This window comes from Nicotiana tomentosiformis, chromosome 8 (genome assembly GCF_000390325.3).
Source record: "Nicotiana tomentosiformis chromosome 8, ASM39032v3, whole genome shotgun sequence".
Lineage (NCBI taxonomy): Eukaryota > Viridiplantae > Streptophyta > Magnoliopsida > Solanales > Solanaceae > Nicotiana > Nicotiana tomentosiformis.
In genome coordinates this window covers 117,989,475-118,012,883 of record NC_090819.1, presented here as the reverse complement: position 1 = coordinate 118,012,883, position 23,409 = coordinate 117,989,475, and the positions used below count along the sequence as shown (strand labels likewise).

General features: G+C 40.6%; 1 long non-coding RNA gene and 1 pseudogene across 1 annotated transcript; one reads left to right on the top strand and one right to left on the bottom strand.

Moving 5' to 3' along the window:
* The window catches only part of LOC104096015 (expansin-like B1), a 160,642-nt pseudogene that overhangs the window by 41,661 nt on the left and 95,572 nt on the right, over positions 1-23,409 (bottom strand).
* Positions 1,333-2,007, top strand: LOC138896716 (uncharacterized). Its single transcript, XR_011410115.1, has 3 exons — positions 1,333-1,411; positions 1,493-1,607; positions 1,718-2,007. It is a non-coding gene; the product is annotated as an uncharacterized lncRNA (long non-coding RNA).

Here is a 23,409-nt window from a genome sequence, read left to right as displayed (position 1 = left end):
ATATGTAATAAAATTACTTTATATTATTAATGACATTTTCATTTTTTTATGTTTATATTGTTATATTTATTATGTATACTTTATGTTTAAATTTGTTATGTTAAATATTTTTACATGTAAATATTTTATATTTATTACACAGATGGATTATTGCGGTAAATAAATAAAAAATCTAAGAATAAAAAATACACTTTACCTAGATCAAATCAGTTTCCTCTACCTACACCAAATATGATCCCTCCTCCTATGCCTCCTCGTCCTCCCATACCAGCTTCACAGTCATTTAATTTTTTCAAAGTCCCTCTGCCATCTAGCTCGCTTTAGTATTGCTCCATGCCTTCTCATGGTGACTCAGCTTTGACCACCATTAATATTATACCCACGACTCATTTCCCAGATTCTTCCCGCGTGATCCTGCTAGTCAGTTTGGTGGTTTACCACCGATTGCATCCCTGAGCCATCTTATTAGCCAGCATGGTGGTTCATCTTTTGTGCCTCGTACATCGCCCACTCAATTATCATCTCCATCATCATCCACTCCAAGTATATCTAACTTGCATATTGGAGGCTCTCATGGAACTGCATCCCCATCTAACAGTACTTCTATAATACGATCATCTTCATCGGCTGGTTATCATTCCCTATGGCGACGAGTGAGTTTTCCTTCAATTTCCTTTTAAAATCTTTCGATAAAATTTTGAATATAATGAATTTAATGACATTTTATATGTTAAATTAAATGCATGTTTTTTCCATCCTTTCAGGCTGCGCATATGGTGATGGAATCTATGAAGCCATTTTTTCATGAGCCGTGGAATTCCTGGAGACAGATACCGTACCATATCAGAATGAATATGTGAAAACAATTTAAGGTAAGAGTAAATTAACTTTTATTAATACTTATGCTCATTCGTCTAATATTATTTATTCAATTTTGCAGGTTAGGTACGTATGCCAGCCAGCACTTGAAAATCTGGTGAATGAGAACTTCGAGAAGAGAGCACAAAAGCGGATAACAGATTCACATCATGTTGCTAGGAAAGGTGGCAACATGCCTGATTGGATACGTGAAGATGTCTGGAATTAGCTCTTGGCGAAGGAGAACACCCCTGAGTTGAAGAAGAAGAGTGAACATGCGTAGTTAAATGAAGCTTCTACTAAGGGTGGAGCATTGCATACTGGAGGTTTTATTAGTTTTGCAGTCCATCGTTTGAGAATGGTTATTTTATTATAAAATATTCTTAGTTTTACAAGTATGCAAATTGAACATACACACACACACATATATATATATATATATATATATGGGGGAGATGTGACTTATGCTAAGGTCTTTGTGGAGACCCACAAGAAGAAGAAGAAGGACGACACAAGAGAATGATGGATCGAACCGCGTGCTTTAGAGACATTTGTTCGATTCCAGCACCAACACTGTATTATTTTTCCTTCTTGATTTATTTTATTTATATAACGTGTATTATTTTTATTTCAGGACAAGTATCATATTGATCTTGATTCATGGCGACAAACTCAGCCTAAAGGAACTCTGCCGGCCCCGGAAGATATGACTAAAATTTGGACACAAGCGGCTGGTGGCGTGAATAAAGGTATAAATATTATGTAACTATCTATTTGGTATTAATTTGAAAGTTGTTTGTTTGTTTTTTTACTTCTTTTACTTTCTTTTCTTTATTTCTCGTGATAATAATAAATAAAGGTCGAGTCTACGGGATTGGAGTACAACCATCCTCCAGTTGTCCACCACCAACATTATTCACTGGGGCATTAGATTCCCAAGAATACATGGAAGCTATGCGTCAAAAAGTGGATCAAATGTTGCAAGAATTTCAAGCAACTCAGGCTTTGATCCAAAAATTTTTAAAAATAAAAAGCAAAAAAGGAGTTGCAATGGAGTCTGAGTCTGAGGGGGAGACTGATTTTGAATAGGCTATTTGAATGTTTTAGAGTTGAAGTTAGAGACATGTTTAATTTATGTTGTTTGATAGTTGGTTGAATTGTTATAAATATTACTGTTCGTTTTATAGTAAATATTGAATTTTGGATTGTTATATTAGGTTTTTGGATTGTTATATTAGGTTTTTGGTTAATTGTTAGGTGTTTGATTGGCTGATTTATTTGGCAGGTGGTGTAATTAAAAATACAACAAGGTTCGGCTTAAAAATGCCCAGATTTGCGACTGAATCAGTCGCAAATTTCACCAGGAATTACACAGATTTGCGACTCATTCCGTCACAAATTGAAAATTTCTAACAAAATTTAATTAAGATTTGCGCTCAGTCGCAAATGGAGAATTTCTGATATTTTTAATTAATTAATAATCAATATTTACGGCTGTTTCAGTCTGAATAATTAATTAAAAATTAATTTTATTTTTAATTTTCCGACGGAATTAGTCGAAACTTTTAATTTATATTTATTTTTTTAACTTTGGCCAGCGACTGATTCAGTCACTAAATTTGCGACTGAATCAATCGCTAAATTTGCGACTGATTCGGTCGCAAATGACTTAATTTCAAATGTCCCCATATTTTTCAGTTTGCGATTGAACCAGTCGCAAATTTTCGACTGATTCTGTCACAAATATATTGCAACCAGGTATTTTCCGACTAACACTTTTCAGTCGAAAATCCATCGGAAAAATACAATATCCGATCGATTTCCGACTGATTTGATGGTTGCAAATTTGCTATTTTTAGTAGTGAGTTTTCCTAGACGAGGTCCCTCTTTCTCAAGTAAATACCAAGTCAAAAAGGCATGAATTAATATTTGCATCCATTAACTCTAAAATTAAAGCATGGACAAGGCAAAATAACAAACACACAATCATAAACAAGTATTAAGTTAAACACCCATAAGGTTTACACACTAGGGTTGGGTCACAACCCTAGTGAATGTCTAGCTACTCATAGTACAAAATAAAGAAAATAAAGATGAAATACAAATTAAACCTATAATATAAAATTAAAATTATAAACTATGATAAACTTCTACGGACCACACTTTTGGTCTGCTGCGCTCTTTCTTGCCTTGTGAGTTGGAACACTTCTTTTCGAGTCAGATTTCTTCATGAGAGCCCAAATTTCCAACAATCCTAGAATTTTCATATTTCTATTAGTTTTGGGAACATAAATCAACACTTGTGGACTAAAACAAAAGTAAAAAGGTACTAATAAGTGGTGAAAATCCACACTTATCATCAAGCCCGCACGTACAACCACGAATCACCTGTATAACTTAACACACCAAAGGAACATGTCATTTCCACAACCATGCTGATTCAAACTATTACTAAGTGACTCAACTTCTTCTAATTTACTCTTGACTTTCCTTTGAAACAATAGTTCTATTCAAACACATAACGGACTCTAAACTACACTTATCCCGAGTGACCCAAATCATAGAGACCACATCGTCTCAATACCCATCAGCCATCTCATATCATCCTCATGCACTCAATAGTATTTCCAGCTGATACACCCATTCTCGAAGATCTCCTGCTAATCCGAGACTTTTTCTACCATTTCTCTAACACTGCATCATAGACCTGATGATAACATAGAAACTCCCCAAGTATTCTTCACACTCTGTTGAAAAACCTAGTCTTCAGCGACATAACTGTCACGACCCAAAATCCAACTAGTCGTGATGGCACCTAACCTAACCCACTAGGTAAGCCAATTATTAACTATCCAATTCCAATAGCAATTATTAAAGCAATTTAAGTAAAGAAAAATCTTAATCTTATACATTCCCCAAGAACTGGTAGTACAAATCACGAGCTTCTAAGAATAGAGTATACAAAGCTGGTGTGAAGTAAATACATCATCTGTTTGAATTAGTACATAAACAGAGTTTTATGAATCTAAGGCTACCATGAACAAGAGGCAGCTATAACTGGAAGGCAGGTACATATTCAGATCCAGCTCCCAACAAACACGACAATATCAGTAGCCAATATTTGCACGCAAGGTGAAGAAGTGTTGTATGAGTACAACCGACCCCATGTACTCAATAAGTAACAAACCTAACCTTAGGTTGAAAGTAGTGACGATCTTGTACCAAGGTCGGCTCCAAAACCAATAGTCAACAACAGTCCATAACAACGTAAAGCAAATAATACAAGAAGTAACTTAGAGATAAAAATACTCAGCAAAATCATGATTTCTGAAAAATAGTTCTGTCTTTCAAGTACATCAGTGAAAACCCAAATCGTTTACCGAAGTTTCCAAGAATATGAATAAGTTTGGAAACAATAATTTTCCCAAAAATCCTTTCAATGATAATTAAGATGTCTCATTTTTCTTTTCAGATAGCCAGTGTAAAACAAATGCATCACGCGAGAAATCATGAATGGCGTGATACCGTAGAACATGAGAAAAATACATCTCTATGCCTGTATGTCATGTGTGCATGTCAATGCAATGTATCTCAGAGATGAAGTCATGTACTCACACTCTCAGAGTACTCAATCTCACTTTCTCACACATTCCACTCATCATGCTCAATCACTCGGTACTATATATGGCCAATCCTCCCCAAGGAAGATGCATCCTGGAATATACGCATCGACGGATCATCACTCACTCAGTACCGAGTAGGGCCAACCAACCCGTGGAGAAGATTCATCTCCAGGTATATAATACTTCGGACAAGATCCATGTCCAGGGAAGATCCATCCCTCAATAATATCAACCGCGCTCGCTGGGGGTGTGTTTGAGACTCCGGAGGGGCTCCTTCAGCCCAAGCGGTATATAAAGCCTATAAGGCCTGCTGCAGGCGGGCAGCCCCGATCCACATAATAATAATAATAATATATATAAAGCCATCATGGCCTGCTGCAGCGTGCAACCCGATCCCAAAAATATCCTCACAATCAGGCCCTCGGCCTCCCTCAGTCATCAATCTCTCTAGTCTCTCTCTCATGGGCTCACAATGTCATGAAAATAGCCCGAAAATGATGATATGATGTATCAGTAGATAACAACAGAGACTGAGTATAAATTTTCAATTTAAACAAATAATTCACAGCAATATGACCTCTGTGGGTCCCAATAATACTGGCACATAGCCTCAACATGATATTTAATATGATTCTGAGCTAAATTTCTTTAGCACATAAAACTGCATAGAAAATGCCAAGATTATTTGACTACAAAAATTCCACGGAACAAATTACGTAACAATTCTTATGGTGCACGCCCACATGCCCGTCACCTAGCATGTGCGTCACCTCCCAACAATTCACATAATACGTATATTCAGGGTTCATACCCTCAGTTCCAACATTAGAAGAGTTACTTACCTCGAACAAGATAAATCCAATGCCGAGCAAGCTAAACAATGCTCTAGAAATCCCATTCTGTGCGTATCAACTTCTGAATGGCTCGAATCTAGCCACAATAAATTCGATTCAGTCCACACAATTTATAGGAATTAATTCCATATCAAAATACTAATATTTTCCAACAAAATCCGAAATTACACTCCAAAAATTACCAGTGGGGCCCACATCTCGGAATCCGACGAAACTCACAAAATCCGACAAGCCATCCAATTACAAGTTCAATCATACTAATTTCACCCAGTTCCAACTCCAAATCGATGTTCAAAACTCGAAACTTCGTTTTATGAAACTATAGAAATTTCCTTCGATTTCTCTTTAAGATTCGATTATCTTACACCAAAAATGAAGATTAATTCATGAAATATAATCACAAGGGAGTCAAGAACACTTACTCCAAGTTGTGTGAAAGAATTCCTCTCCAAAATCGCCCAAGCCGAGCTCCAAAATTTGAAAAATGGTAAAAAATAGCGAAACCCCGAACTTAAAGGGTTCTGCCCAAGCTTTTCGCACACGCGGAGCCTGGGCTCGCACCTGCGCACCCGCTTCTGCGGAAAAATATCGCACTTGCGCTGCCCGGCCTCCTAACCATTTTTTGCTTCTGCGAGTCCCTGCCCGCATCTGTGCAATCGCAGGTGCGTAAATCCCATCGCACCTGCGACCTATGCTGACACTCTCCAATTCCTCACCTGCGCTCGAGCTGCCGCACCTGCGGCCAAGACCCTCGCAGGTGCGATCACACCAGAGCGGTTACAACTTCAGCAACCTCACAACTCAAATTTTTGATCCGTAAATCACCCGAAATCAACCCGAGGCCCCCGGGACTTCAACCAAACATACCAACAAGTCTTATAACATCATACAAACTTTATCGAATCTTCAAATCACCTCCAACAACATCAAAAATAAGAATTACACACAAATTCAAGCCTAAGAAACTTCAAAATTTCCAAATTCTACAAACAATGCTGAAACCTATCAATTCATGTTCGATTGACCTCAAATTTTGCACATAAGTCACATTTCACATTACGGACCTATTCCAATTTCCAGAATCGGATTCCGACCCCGATATCAAAAAGTCAAACCCCGGTTAAAGTTTTCCAAAAATTCAACTTTAGCCATTTCAAGCCTAATTCCATTACGGACCTCCAGATAAGTTTTCGGATACGTTCCTAAGTCAAAAATCACCATACGGAGCTATTGGAATTATCTAAATTAAATTCCGAGCTCGTTTACACATAAGTCAATATCCGGTCAACTTTTCCAACTTAAATTTTCAATTAAGAGATTAAGTGTCCCATTTCACTCCGAAATCCTTTCGAACTCGAACCAACTAACCTAGTATGTCATAAAACAACTATAAAGCTTAACTTGAGTAGTAAATGGGGAAACGAGGTTGTAATACTCAAAACGACCGGCCGGTTCGTTACATTCTCCCCCACTTAAACATACGTTCATCCTCGAACGTGCCAAGAGTTATTTTCCAAGCCATCACATCACTATTCTTTGTACCACGCACATACCTCGGGGGTGATCCCATGCCACCCTATTCTATGTAAATTGTATAGGCCTAGCAACACAACATAATTAAAAATCATTACTTCAACCTTAGCTGTTAAACCTTGGAATTCAATTTCCAATATTCAGAATTTCTTTTCAAGACCTGAATCTTACATCAACACGCTGTATGAGTCTGGACAAGCTGTATCAAGTCATAATCATAGCCCCAGATATAATCACTTAATATACTACATAACTCGCATGCTCGCAGCACCATTTCCGATCACATTAAATACTCCAAAGTAGCCCGGTAACAGTATTAAACCCCATATTAATAAAACCTCGTTCTAAAACTTTCACACACTATTGATAATGAAAGAAACACAAGAAATCTCATAACATCTTTTCAGATTGACAAGTCATGGAGTTCCCCCACCCCAACCAGAACCATAATCACTTTCTAAGCCGACTCTCAATATTATCCTCCCAATATACCGTAATCAAACCTGATAGTACCCATTCTAGGTCCAATGACCTTATTTGATTAAACACAACTATCCCATTGACATGCCGCACCAATACAACTCAATCCACAATTGGGCAACCTTGTACCCCAAAATGGAAGATGTCTCAAAGTAGAGAACCATATTGTAAGTTCAACAAGCACCACCACAACTGTAATGCTATAAGCTCATTATATATAGTAGAACCAAGACACACAAATTTAATAACAGTAACCATCTCTTCTAGAGCTCACATTAACATCACTCGCACGAACAACTCACGCGATATAGTATCGATATCTGGACCCACACGGACAAATCACGTGCCAATAATATAAATATCTGGACCCGCACGGACAACTCACGTGCCAATAATATAAATATCTAGACCCGCACAGACAACTCACGTGCCAATAATATCAGTACATGGATCCGCACTGACAACTCAAGTGCCAATAACATAATCCGCCTGGCATGGTCACATGCCTTTAAATCAAGCATATCATACAGGAGCACTCAAATAAGTACACATGAACCATCATAACTGATTACAAATCCAGCACTCACATGGCTATCACATCCTTCATGCACGATCATCCCACTAGGAATATTCCCATAATTCCTCCGTACCACATATCAATAACTTGTATATCAGTAGTCTATTAACTAGGTGAGTATCGCAATACCGATGATATTCGAAAGTCAGAACACAATGCACCTTTAGAAATGTGCACCCTCCTCAGGGATTACCGAGCAGTTATAAAACACTTGTAATGCCCCACCTCATCATAAGAACCAAAAGCACCGAGCATACCATTACCATATTGATCCAACATGTTACCCATTTGTCCTATTTTCTCCGAGTTTCTTCTGAATTAGCCTCAAGTTGACAATTCTCCTTGTTAGAACACAACAATCCTTACCCAAAGCTCACTACAATACATCATAACATAATACCACATCGCCCTAAGGCCCATAAGCCACTGTATTCTTCTTAAGCACCTCCATAAATACCACAACCGTAACACTCACTCTGAAAATACCTTATGTGAATTTAAAAATTTTCTTCTTACCTTTCTTATACTGAAATGTAGAATCCATAGTCGTGCAGAATTACCGCAATTCCCGACACCATCCAATGTAAATAATTGATTCTAGCGATATACGAATCCGAAAATTTTTTAATTGCCACTCATACGTTTTTGAATCCATTAGCACCTTCTCGAGAGTCACCCATTTTGTTCAAATCTAAATTGCATCACCCACATGGGCTGAAAGACACGTGCCCCATTAGCACACCCAAAGAAGTAACCCTGCCTTAATACCACCGATCAAATTCATACTCTATGCATGCTACATCCTTCAAAAATAACAGCTCACTCATCCCATGATTTTCCTATATTCCTAAAGTGCCATAACCCATATCTAGAAATTTCCTTACTCGAGTTATTCTCGAACTCCACCTCTGCCAGTCATCATTGATTCCCAAGTATTCCTCAGACCAAACAAAAATTTGACACATAACCATGAATTGAATTGTCATTAGCAGACTCCCCCACTTGGCTAAAAGCCATAACTTTAAACACTCGATAACTTACGATATCCATACTCTATTACTGCCTTAATACCGCAACGAGATTTAACTAAATCCTTCATGTGCTCCTGTAACGCAAACCATCTATTACTTTAAATTATCTGCAAATCTCGCATTCACCCTTGTGACAGTCATGTCAACTATTACAACCGATCCCAACTCAAATCGCACAATTATAACCCACTGATGGATAAGAAATCCTCCACATAATATTATAAAAATCACACATCCGTAGATCACCTTGCAGGTTATATCCACATGCTTAGCCTCAACTGACATCTCCTTATACCCTTTTCATAACCACAACTACTACGCAATCACTTAATCTTCCCGAGTCTGAACACACCAACAAGGCATGGGAATTTAATTTATCCCAAAATTTAATAATGTGAAATATCCTCTAAAACATTAATTCTCGAGGTTATACGTCACATCAAAACGAAAATCAAGTACCCAATGGCCTTCATTTACATGTCAAGGAAACACTTCTCGTCACAATAAAATCATCTTAACACATTCCGCAGTTTCATCATACTCATCACAAAGCCATTCCACTGCTCATCGAGCCACAAATTCCCTTCGTAGGGACATTACCGGACATATGAGTCCAAATGTATAGGTTACAACTGAAGCTATCGAGCTTAAGCTGCGGTCTACCCATGGCCTTAAGTCCTTCAGACTGGCCCATCACCAAAACACATAATACATCTCTCGAACCTCGCTCATAGAATCACAAGCCGGCGATGCACAAATGATACCGAGCGCTCACGTGTGCATACAAATACATGGAAGGAATTCAAAGAGTTATGTATCAAGCTGAATCAATTCCGCACGATAAGGAAAGAAAGATTGGAAGTATATATCCTAAATGCACTGTAGCCTCTCGAAGATAAGTATGGACGTTATCATACCGATCCGCAAGACTCTACTAGGCACTTGCTCATGACTTGTAGAACCTATGAACCTAGAGATTTGATACCATCTTGTCATGACCCAAAATCCAACTAGTCATGATGGCACCTAACCCAACCCGCTAGGTAAGTCAATTATCAACTATCCAATTTCAATAGCAATTATTAAAGCAATTTGAGTAAAGTAAAATCTTAATCTTATACATTCCCCAAGAACTGATAGTACAAATCACTAGCTTTTAAGAATAGAGTATACAAAGCTGGTATGAAGTAAATACACCATCTGTTTGAAGAGTAAATAAATAGAGTTTTATGAAACAAAGGCTACCATGAACAAGAGGTAGCTACAACCAGAATGCAGGTACATCTTCAGATCCAGCTTCTAACGAACACAAAAACATCAACATCCAATATCTGCACGCAAGGTGCATAAGAGTAGTATGAGTACAACCGACCCCATGTACTCAATAAGTAACAAACCTAACCTTAGGTTGAAAGTAGTGACGAGTTTGTACCAAGGTCGGGTCCAAAACCAATAGTCAACACCATTCCATAACAACGTAAAGCAAATAATACAAGAAGTAACTTAGAGATAAAAATGCTCAGCAAAATCATGATTTCTGAAAAATAGTTCTGTGTTTTAAGTACATCAATAAAAACCCAAATCGTTTACCGGAAGTTTCCAAGAATATGAATAAGTTTGGAAACAATAATTTTCCCAAAAATCCTTTCAATGATAATTAAGATGTCTCATTTTTCTTTCCAGATAGCCAGTGTAAAACAAATGCATCACTATGCCCATATGCCAATATGTGTGAGAAATCATGAATGACGTGATACCGTACAACATGAGAAAAATACATCTCTATCCATGTATGTCATATGTGCATGTCAATGCAATGTATCTGAGAGATGAACTCATGTACTTACACTCTCAGAGAACTCAATCTCACTTTCTCACACATTCCACTCATCATGCTCAATCACTCGGTACTGTATATGGCCAATATGCCCTAGGGAAGATCCATCCTAGAATATACGCATCGACTAATCATCAGTCACTCGGTACCGAGTAGGGCCAACCAGTCTGTGGAGAAGATCCATATCCAGGTATATAATACTTCAGACAAGATCCATGTCCACAGAAGATCCATTCTTTAATAATATCAATCGCGCTCACTGGGTGTGTGTGCAGACTCCGTAGGGGCTCCTTCAGCCCAATCGCTATATAAATCCTATAAGGCCTGTTGCAGACGGGTAGCCCCGATCCACATAATAATAATAATAATAATAATATAAATAAATCCATCATGACCTGCTGCAGCGTGCAGCCCGATCCCAAAAATATCCTTACAGTCAGGCCCTCGGCCTCCCTCAGTCATAAATCTCTCCAGTCTCTCTCTCATAGGCTCACTGTAACCACCCGACCGGTCGTTTTGAGAATAATAACCCTGATCCCCTATTTACTATTTTTCCCGTACCTTTTTCTGCTTATGTGACTTACCGGGAGGTTGTCGTTATGGTTTCGGAGTGATTTGGGTCACTTAGTCCCTAAACGGAAGTTAAGTCTTAGGATTTTGACCGTAGTACGAACAGTGTGAAGACGACTCCCGAATGTAGTTCTGTCGGTTCCTTAGCTCCGTTTGGCGATTTTGGACTTAGGAGCGTGTCCACACTATGAATTCGAGGTGTGTAGCTGATTTAGGCTTGAATTGGCGAAAGTCGAATTTTTTGAAAATTTTGACCGGTTGTGGACTTTTTGATTTCAGGGTCGGATTCCAATTACGGAAGTTGGAGTAGGTCCGTAATGTCGAATATGACTTGTTTGAAAAATTGGAGATCAATCAGACGTGATTTGACAGGTTTCGGCATCAGTTGTAGAAGTTTAAAGTTTCAAGTTCATTAATTTTGAATCAGAGGGTGATTCGTATTTTTAGCATTGTTTGATGTTATTTGAGTGCTCGACTAAGTTTGTATGGTGTTTTAGGACTTGTTGGTATATTGGTTTGAGGTCCCGGGGGCCTCGGATGTGTTTCAGATGCTTAACGGATTGAGTTTTGGACTTAGGCAAATGCCTGAAGCTTCTAGTTTCTGCTATTTTCGCACCTGCGGTGGGGAGATCGTAGGTGCGGGCACGCACATGCGGAGTGAAGGGCGCATTTGCGCTTTTGGTCAAGGAGGTATGTGAGCACAGGTGCGAGAAGGGAGCCGCATCTGCGCATCCGCACATGTGGAGTGATGGTCGCAGGAACGATATGGGCGGCCTGGGCAAGGGTCGCAAATGCGGAGGTTAAACCACAGGAGTGGGCTCGCAGGTGTGGCCGCTTGCAGATGTGATCCTAGCCATTTAAGTCATTTTTGCACCTGCGATGGATTTCCCGCAGGTGCGGTACCGCAGGTACTGTTGAAGGCTCGCCGAAGCAATTTTGCTGGGTAGAAAATAGGATTTCGAGGGTTGATTTCCCATTTCGATTTGGGACTTTGAGAGCTCGAATTGGGCGATTATTTGGGGGATTTTTCGAGAAAACTTTTGGGTAACGATTCTTAACTCATTTATGGTAGTATTCCACTAATCTATGATTGATTTCATCATTTAATTTTGGATTTGGGTTGAAATTTTGGGAAATATGGGAAGAAGTTCTTAACTAAGATTTTGGGTTTTGATTGAGCTTTTAACATCGGTTTTGGATAATTTTGGTACGAGTGAACTCATGAGTGAATGAGTGTTCATTTAATTCAGAGACGTGGGCTCGGGGAAACTTTTTGGGGCGATTTTCGAATTTCTTGCTTTAGCTTTGATTTCATTAATTAGATTAATTTCTTATAGTTGGATTTATGGTATGTAATTGATTTTGACTAGATTTGGGCCATTTGAAGTCGGATATTCATAGAAAAGGCATTGTTACCAATTGATTGAGCTTGGTCCGAGGTAAGTGGCTTGCCTAACCTTGTGTGGGGAAAATGCCCTTAGGATTTGGTACTATTGTGTTATGTGAGTGCCGTGTACGTGAGGTGACGAGTACATACACGCGCTATTTATTGAAAAACCTGATTTATTTTACTGAGTAGTAACCTGTTTTTCATTTAATTTGAGTTATACCGTTTAAATGAGTATTAGTCTGTTTTTATTCTTAATTGAGCAAATTCCAATATGTGTAGTTATCCTGCTTAGTCTAATATCGCATGTCTACATGCTTTAACTGCTTATTTGAAATCTGTGAAGCTTGCCTAGTTTGTTTTTATTTTTTTCTTGTTCTTTATTAGAATAATTGTAGAAATCTTGCTGTAAACTGTTGTATTTATCGGTTTGAGTTGTGTGTTTACTTTTGAGACTACGAGACGGTTCCTCGGGAGTTCTCCCTGCACATTTACTTTTGAGACTACGAGGCTGTTCCTCGGGAGTTCTCCCTGCACATTTACTTTTGAGACTACGAGGTGATTCCTCGGGAGTTCTCCCTGCACATTTACTTTTGAGACTACGAGGCAGTTCCTCGGGAGTTGTCCCTGCATATTTACTTTTGAGACTACGAGGCGGTTCCTCGGGAGTTCTCCCTGCACATTTACTTTTGAGACTATGAGGCGGTGCCTCAGGAGTTCTCCCTGCATATTTACTTTTGAGACGACAAGACGGTACCTCAGGATTTCTCCCTATATATTTACTTTTGGGACTACGAGATGGTATCTCGGGAGCGCCCCTGCTGTTATATCATTTTGCGGTGTCATTATTGGTTTGTGAATACTTGCTATTGTCTTCTCCGTTTTACTTCATTTTTATTATAGCATCTGTCTTATTATTATATCCCAGTAGGGCCTGGACCTGACCTCGTCACTACTCTACCAAGGTTAGGCTTGACACTTACTAGGTACCGTTATGACATACTCATGCTACTCTTCTGCACATGTTTTTTGTGCAAATCCAGGTACTTTGTATCATCCCCGCTACTAGCTGAGAGTGCTTGCTGCTGTACGGAGACTTCAAGGTATATCTGCTGCGTCCGCAGACCTTGGAGTCCCCCTTTATTCCCTCCTATGTCATTTACCTTCCTTAATTATTTTATTAGACTCTGATGTATAGTGATACTAGTTTCCTTCTGTAGCTTGTGACTTACGATATTTCGGATTTTGGGAAACTGTGTACGTCTAGTGTTTTGGTTATTGTATATGCCGTGCGGTATTATTATTGATTATTCAGTATCTAATGCATTTAGCTATTTTGTTTTTCTTCTATTATTGTTATTTCCACAATCTATTAGGCTTACCTAGTTATAGAGACTAGGTGCCGTCACGACATGTATCAGAGGGAGTTTGGGTCGTGACAAGTTGGTATCAGAGCTATAGGTTCATAGGTGTTGTGAGTCACAAGCAAGTTTAGTAGAGTCTAGTGGATCAGTACAGAGATGTATGTATTTATCTTCGGGAGGCTATGGAACTGTTAGGAAAGATTGCACTTCTTTGATTCCTTGTCGTGCGAAATTGTTGACTTCGAAATTTTTAAACTTTTGTATTCTATTCTCTCATAGATGGTGAGGACACGTACATGCGGATATGATGACCAGGCACCCGCGCCCCCTGTTAGAGTCGCGAGAGGCCGGGGCCGGGGCCGGGGCCGGGGTAGAGGCCGAGGATGTCCCGGCAGTGTAGCCAGAGCACCAACACGAGCTGCTACAGAGGAGCCCCCAGTAGCTCCTGGAGGGTAGACACCTGAGATACATATTGCTGCACCAGCCCTCCAGGAGACACTAGCCCAGTTTCTGAGCATGTTCAACACCTTAGCTCAAGCTGGATTGATTCCACTTGCTCCTGCCACATCTCAGGCTGGGGGAGGAGCACAGACTCCCATCGCCGGTACTCCAGAGCAACAAGTTCAGGTCGACCGGGTTCTAGAGATTATACCGATACAACCGGTAGCTTCAGTTCAGCCCGAGGTTAGGGTAGTAGTTTTTGAGGCAGAGCAGCTCAGATTTGAGAGGTACAAGAAGTGCCACCCACCTACCATCAGCAGATTGGCTACAGATGATGCTTAGGGTTTCTGGAGGAGTGTCATCGTATTCTCTGTACTATGGGCGTAGCGGATATGAGTGGGGTTTCTTTTACCACCTTCAAGCTTAGAGGAGCAGCCTATCAGTGGTGGCGTGCTTATGAGCTGAGTAATCCAGATGAGGCAACTTCACTTACATGGACTCAGTTCTCGAACATGTTTTTGGGAGAGTATGTCCCTTAGAGCCTTAGGGATTCATGGCACGTGGAGTTTGAGCAGTTGCACCAGAGTGCTATGACTGTGTCAGAATATGCAGTCTGCTTCACTGATTTGGCCCGACATGCACCAGCTTTGGTTGCCATAGTTCGAGAGATGGTTCAACGGTTTATTGAAGGACGCCACCCCAGTATCCGGATTAGTATGGCCAGGGAGTTGGAGATGGATATTTCTTATCAGCAGGTTGTGAGTATTGCTAGGAGATTGGAGGGCATGCTTGCTAGGGATAGATAGGAGAGGGAAGCCAAGAGGTCTCAAGAGTCTGGCACTTACAGCGGTACTCGTGCCCCAGCTGCAGTTCGACATGGTAGGGGTTATGTGAGTCGCCCCATCCATTCAGCTCTTCCAGCCACAAGTGGTGTTCCAGCCCCTGCTAGGCCCAGGAGCCCTATTATGCACCGCCAGTATTTAGTGTGCCTCCTTCTCGGGGTGCTTTTAGCGGCCAGTCCAGCAAACCTGGCCCGAGCCAGTCACAACAGTCACGCGCTCCGAGAGCTTGCTTTGAGTGTGGCGACACTCGCCATATGGTGAGGGATTGCCCCAGACTTAGGATGGGTGCACCTCCATAAACTTATCAGGCATACCGTGCTCCACCGGGTCCTTAGGCTATGATTCCAGCACCAGCTACCATCCTACCTGCTCATCCAGCTCGAGGTGGAGGTCGCGGTCGCCCTAGAGGGGGAGGCCAGACAAGATATTATGCTCTTCCTGCTCGTAAAGAGGCAATTGTTTTTGACTCTGTCATTACAGGTATTGTTGCGGTCTGTCATAGAGACGCGTCGGTCTTATTTGATCCAAGATCTACATATTCCTATATGTCGTCTAATATTTCCCCATATTTGGGAATATCTCAGGATTCCTTGAGTTCCCCTATTTATGTGTCTACTCCAACGGGATATTCTCTTGTTGTGTACCACGTGTATCGGTCGTGTTTGATTGCTCATAGAGGTTTTGAGACCAGAGCCGATTTGTTATTGCTCAACATGGTAGACTTTGATATTATTTGGGCATGGACTGATTGTCGCCCCATTATGCTCTTCTTGATTGTCACGCTATGTCACGACCCGAAATTCCCACCTTCGGACCGTGATGGTGCCTAACATTTCACTTGCTAGGCAAGCCAATATTAGAATAATATTAACCAATTTTTAAACAATCTTTAAATTATTAATTATCAAAGAAACAAATGCGGAAGCAAAGTTTGAAATATAGTGAAATAACCCATAAAAAGCAACGGTGTCTAAATACCATCACAGAATTAGTGTCATAAGTGCACGAGCTTCTAGAATAAATACAAATAAAGGTTTGAATAAAATAAAGCTGTCTGGAAACAAACACACAGCTAAAGTAAAATAGACGGGGACTTCATTACTGCGGACACCATGCAGTTATACCTCAAGTCTCCTTTGGTAGCTGAAATCCGAGCAAGTCTTTGGTACGCCGCTGGGACCAACTCCAAAATCTGCACAAGAAGTGCAGAGTGTAGTATCAGTACAACCGACCCCATGTACTGGTAAGTGCTGAGCCTAACCTCGATGAAGTAGTGACGAGGCTAAGGCGGTTCACTTACATTAACCTGTACGCAATATTAATAACAACCACAAATAATAGAAAAAAATTAGGTAACTCATTTAAAGTGATTGAATCTAACTCAGCAGTCATAATCCATTATTATTTTAACCAATTCTGTTGCAACGTGCAATCCGCTCTCACAATATATTCATATTCAATTCTGTTGCAGCGTGCAACCCGCTCAAGTCTGTCATATATTTATTTCAATCAAGTATATATAGACTTTTTAATAAGTCTGTTACGGCGTGCAATCCGATCCCCCAATATTGACTTTTAATAAGTCTGTCATATATTTATTTCAATCAAGTATATATAGACTTTTTAATAAGTCTGTTACGGCGTGCAATCCGATCCCCCAATATTGATTTTTAATAAGTCTGTTGCGGCGTTCAATCCGATCCTCCAATATGGACTGTTTAATAAGTCTGTTGCGGCATGCAATCCGATCCTCCAATATGAAATTTTTAATAAGTCTGTTGCGGCGCGCAACCCGATCCTCCAATATATTCATTTCAATCAATTCTATTGCGGCGTGCAACCCGCTCCTCCAATGTATTTATTTACCAATTCTTATAGAAAAAATTTCCCCAATAAATGCAACAATTAATATGAAATTATAAGATAACGAGCATACAATAATTATGATTTAATCATGAAACAAACAATGTCAAATAGCAAATTATTATAGAAATCAGGGAGAAAATAGACAGTTTAATATTTAATATGCGAAATGTAAAATAACAATTAAGACACGTAATTCAAGTAGCATGAGTAGCATGTAACAATTAATGCAAGAATTCAAGAATTAATATTTGGCAAAGAATAGGAGAGAAATAATTATTATAATAATTAATTCATGATTTAAAATAATTTATGATTTTCAAGTAATTATGCAAACAATTAATTTGACGACGAATAGACACTCGTCACCTCACCTATACGCCGTTCACATGCATTTCACATAACAATAGTTTAAGGGTTCTATTCCCTCAAGTCAATGTTAACCACGACACTTACCTCGCTTTGAAAATTCCAATCAATTACTCGACCACAACTTTTTCTTTTAAATTTATCTCCAAAAGCTTCAAATCTATTCACAAACAATTCGATATACTCAATACGAATCATAGGAATTAATTCCATATGAATTTACAAATTTTCCGGATAAAAATCTGAAATTCATTAAAATATTCGAAAGTGGGACCCACATCTCAAATCCCGGAAAAATTTATGAAATCCGAACACCCATTCCGAGACGAGTCCAACCATACAAAAATTATCCAATTCCGATGTCAAATGGACCTTCAAATCTTAAATTTTCATTTTTGGAAGATTTTATAAAAATCTGATTTTTCTTCCATAAATTCACGGATTCATGATATAAATGAGTATGAAATCATGAAATATAATCAATATAGAATAAGAAATACTTACCCCAATATTTTTCCGTGAAAATCGCCCAAAAATCGCCTTACCCGAGCTCAAAAATGGAAAAGGGTTGAAAATGGGACGAATCCCATTTTCCAGAACTTAAGTTCTGTTTCTGGGACTTTTACCCTTCGCGAACGCGGTCAGTGCCTCGCGTTCGCGAAGCACAAATTTGTGCTGTCCCATTTTATACTTCGCAAATACGAGGGCTACTTCGCGAACGCGAAGCTTGCCTAGCTTGGCCTTCGCGAACGCGAAGGCAATTATCCTAGCCAGCTTCTTTCCCTTCGCGAACGCGAGGCTTCGATCGCCAACGCGAAGCTTTGAACCTCAAGCCTTCGCGAACGCGGTCACTCTGTCACGAACGCGAAGCATAAAATGTGCCAGCCCCAATTTGCTCTTTGCGTTCGCGAGAGTACCTTCGCGAATGCGAAGAAGAACACACCAGAAGCCTGAAGTCTGCAGAAAACCAGATTTCCTAAGTCAGAAATCATCCCGTAGCCCATCCGAAACTTACCCGAGCCCTCGGGGCTCCAAACCAAACTTGCACACAAGTCCTAAAACATCATACGAACTTGCTTGCACGATCAAATCGCCAAACTAACACCTAGAACTATGAATCGGACACCAAATCAAAGGAAATTTCCAAGAAAACTTTAAAACTTATATTTTTACAACCGGACATCCGAATCACGTCAAATCGACTCCGATTATCACCAAATTTGGCATATAAGTCATAAATATTACAGCGGACCTACATTGGGATCCGGAACTAAAATACGGACCAGAGGTCAATAAATCCAACATCAGTAATTTCTTAAAAATCATTAAGCTTTCAAGCTTTTAATTTTTTTATCAAAATTCCATATCTCGAGCTAGGGACCTCGGAATTCGATTCCGGGCATACGCCCAATTCCCAAATCATGATACGGACCTACCAGAATTGTCAAAATATAGATCCGGATCCGTTTGCTCAAAATGTTGACCAAAGTCAACTCAGTTGAGTTTTAAAGCTCTATTTCACCTTTTAATCCATATTTCACATAAAAACTTTCCGGAAAATTGTACGGATAATGCACATAAGTCGAGGAATGATAAATGGTGTTTTTTGAGATCTTAGAACACAAAATTACTTATTAAATTTAAAGATGACATTTTGGGTCATTACAATCTCCACCTCTAAAACAAACGTTCGTCCTCGAACGGAGTTAGAAAAAAAAAATACCTGAGCTGGAGAAAAGGTGTTGATATTTACTCCGCATGTCCGACTCAGACTCCTAGGTAGATGCCTCTACCGGCTGAGCTCTCCATTGCACCCGAACTGAAGGATAACTCTGAGACCTCAACTGTCGGACCTGCCAGGCTAGAATAGCCACCGGCTCCTCCTCGTAAGTCAAATCTTTTTCCAATTGGACTGAGCTGAAATCTAACACATGGGATAGATCACCATGATATTTCCGGAGCATAGACACATGGAACACCGGATGAACCACTGATAAACTAGGTGGTAATGCAAGCCTGTAGGCTACTTCACCCACCCTTTCAAGAATTTCAAAGGGTCCGATATACCTAGGGCTCAACCTGCCCTTCTTTCCGAACCTCATTACACCTTTCATAGGTGAAACCCAGAGCAATATTCTTTCTCCAACCATGAATGCAATATCACGAACTTTACGGTCGGCATAACTCTTTTGCCTAGAATGAGCTGTGCGAAGTCGATCCTGAATAATCTTGACCTTATCCATGGCATCCTGTAGCAAATCGGTACCCAACAACCGAGCCTCTCCCAGTTCAAACCAACCAACTGGCGATCGGCATTGCCTTTCATATAATTCCTCATATGGAGCCATCTGAATGCTCGACTGGTAGTTATTATTATAAGCAAACTCCGCAAGTGGCAAGAAATGATCCCAAGAACCTCCATAGTCTATAACACAAGTGCGAAGCATATCTTCCAATACCTGAACAATGCGCTCTGACTGTCTGTCTGTCTGTGGATGAAATGCTATCCTCAACTCCACCCACATGCCTAAATCACGCTGTACATCCCTCCAGAAATGTGAGGTAAACTGCGTACCTCGATCTGAAATAATAGACACAGGCACACCGTAAAGACGGACAATCTCACGAATGTAAATTTCAGCTAACCTCTCTGAAGAATAGGTAACTGCCACTGGAATGAAATGTACTAACTTGGTCAACCTATCCACAATGACCCAAACTGCGTCAAATTTTCTCTGAGTCTGTGGGAGCCCAACAACAAAATCCATAGTGATACGCTCCCACTTCCACTCAGGAATTTCGAACTTCTGAAGCAAACCACCAGGTCTCTGATGCTCGTACTTAACTTGCTGACAATTCAGACACCGAGCTACATATGCAACTATATCCTTTTCCATTCTCCTCCACCAATAATGTTGCCGCAAATCTTGATACATTTTGGCGGTACCTGGATGAATAGAATACCTGGAATTGTGTGCTTCTTCAAGAATTAATTCACGAAGCCTATCCACATTAGGCACACAAATATGACTCTGCATTCGCAGAACCCCATCTTCCCCCACAACAACCTGTTTGGCATCACCGTGCCGCACCGTGTCTTTAAGGACAAGTAAATGAGGATCATCATACTGCCTCTCTCTGATGTGGTCATATAAAGAAGACTGAGCGACTGTGCAAGCTAGAACCCCATTGGGTTCTGAAACATCTAACCTCACAAATTGATTAGCCAAAGTCTGAACATCTTCAGCTAATGGCCTCTCACCAACCGGAATATACACAAGACTGCCCATACTCACAACCTTTCCACTCAAAGCATCAACCACCACATTAGCCTTTCCGGGGTGATACAAAATGGTGATATCATAGTCTTTCAACAACTCCAACCATCTTCTCTGCCTTAAATTAAGATCTTTTTGTTTGAACAGATACTGAAGGCTACAATGATCAGTAAATACCTCACATGAGACACCGTAGAGGTAATGCCTCCAAATCTCCAGCGCATGAACAATGGCTGCCAATTCTAAGTCATGAACATGATAATTCTTCTCGTGAACTTTCAACTGCCGCGACGCATATGCAATTACCTTGCCATCTTGCATTAATACTGCACCAAGCCCAATGTGAGATGCGTCACAATATACCAATACTGGTGCCGTAGTCAAAGCTGTCTTGAGCTTCTGAAAGCTCAACTCACACTCGTCTGACCATCTGAATGGGACACCTTTCTGGGTCAATCTGGTCAATATGCTTGCTATAGATGAAAACCCTTCCACGAACCGACGATAATAACCCGCTAAACCTAGTAAACTCCGGATCTCTGTAACTGATGTAGGGCTAGGCCAATTCTGAACAGCCTCTATCTTCTTAGGATCCACCTTTATGCCTTCTGCCGATACAACATGCCCCCAAAAGGCAACTGAGTCTAACCAAAACTCACATTTTGAAAACTTGGCATATAACTGATTATTCTTCAAGGTGTGAAGCACACTTCGAAGATGCTGCTCATGTTCCTCTCAACTGCTGGAGTAAATCAAGATATCATCAATGAATACAACCACAAAAGAATCCAAATAAGGCTTGAACACCCGATTCATCAAATCCATAAATGCTGCTGGGGCATTTGTCAACCCAAATGACATCACTAGGAATTCGTAATGCCCATACCGAGTTCGAAAAGCTGTTTTAGGGACATCAGATGCCCTAATCTTCAACTGATGGTAACCAGACCTCAAATCGATCTTTGAAAATAACTTGGCACCCTGAAGCTAATCAAACAAGTCATCAATTCTTGGCAGCGGATATTTGTTTTTGATATTGTCCTTGTTCAACTGCCGATAGTCTATACACATCCGCATAGAGCCATCTTTCTTCTTTACAAATAATACTAGTGCACCCCAGGGCGAGACACTAGGTCTAATGAATCCCTGATCAAGCAAGTCTTGTAACTGCTCTTTCAATTATTTCAACTCTGGTGGGGCCATACGGTATGGTGGAATAGAAATGGGCTGAGTGCCCGGAGCCAAATCAATACAGAAGTCAATATCTTTGTCGGGTGGCATCCCCGGCAAATCTGCAGGAAATGCTTCTGGGAATTCACGAACAACTGGTACTGAGTGCATAGAAGAGACATCTGCACCGGGATCGCGAATATAAGCCAAATAGGCTAGACACCCTTTCTCTACCATATACCGAGCTTTCATATAAGAAATAACCCTGCTGGCAGAATGGCCAAAAGTTCCTTTCCACTCTAACCGAGGTAACCCCGACATAGCTAGGGTCACTGTCTTGGCATGATGATCCAATATAGCATGATATGGGGACAACCAATCCATACCCAAGATGATATCAAAATCTACCATATCAAGAAGTAAAAGATCCACACTAGTCTCATGATTACCAATAGTAACCACACACGAACGATAGACATGATCTACTATAACAGAGTCTCCCATCGGTGTAGATACACATACAGAAGCACTCAGAGAATCACAAGGCACAACCAAATATGAAGCAAAATAGGAGGACACATAGGAATAAGTAGATCCTGGATCAAATAGAACTGAAGCATCTCTATGGCAAACTGGAATAATACCTGTGATCACAACATCATATAACTCGGCCTCAGGCCTAGCTGGAAAAGCATAAAATCGGGGCTGGGCCCTACCACTCTGAACTGCATCCCTGGGATGGCCTCTAACTGGCTGGCCTCCACCTATAACAGTCTGACCTCCACCTCTAATGGCATGACCTCCACCTCTAGCTGCATGACCCCTACCTCTAGCTGGCTGAGCAGGCGGTGAAGCAACCAGTGCCGGTATGATGGCACGAGAATCTTGTCGAGATCTGTTACTCGCCAATCTAGGGCAATACCTCCTGATGTGACCAATGTTCCCATACTCATAACACCCATCCTGATGCAGTAGCTGCTGAAGCTAAAGATGACCCAAATGGGTCGGATAACCGCTGTAGTAACTCTGGAGTGGTGGTGCACTGATAGGAGCTGAATGTGCACTGAATGCTAGCTGCCCAGAGTAAGGCATAATAGGACCGTGACTCCCTAAAGCACCGGGAGATGCATGAAGTGCTGAATGAAACGGTCTGGGAGGATGACCCTTACCAAAATTACCTCTGCCTCCAGACGAGGCACCACTGAAACCACCAAACTGACGAGGCCTCTTATCGGACCTCTTCCCTCTCTTATGTGCAAGAACCATCTCGATCCTCCTTGCGACATTAGCAGCCGCCTGAAAAGAAATCTCACTTCCGGTTTCCTTGGCCAA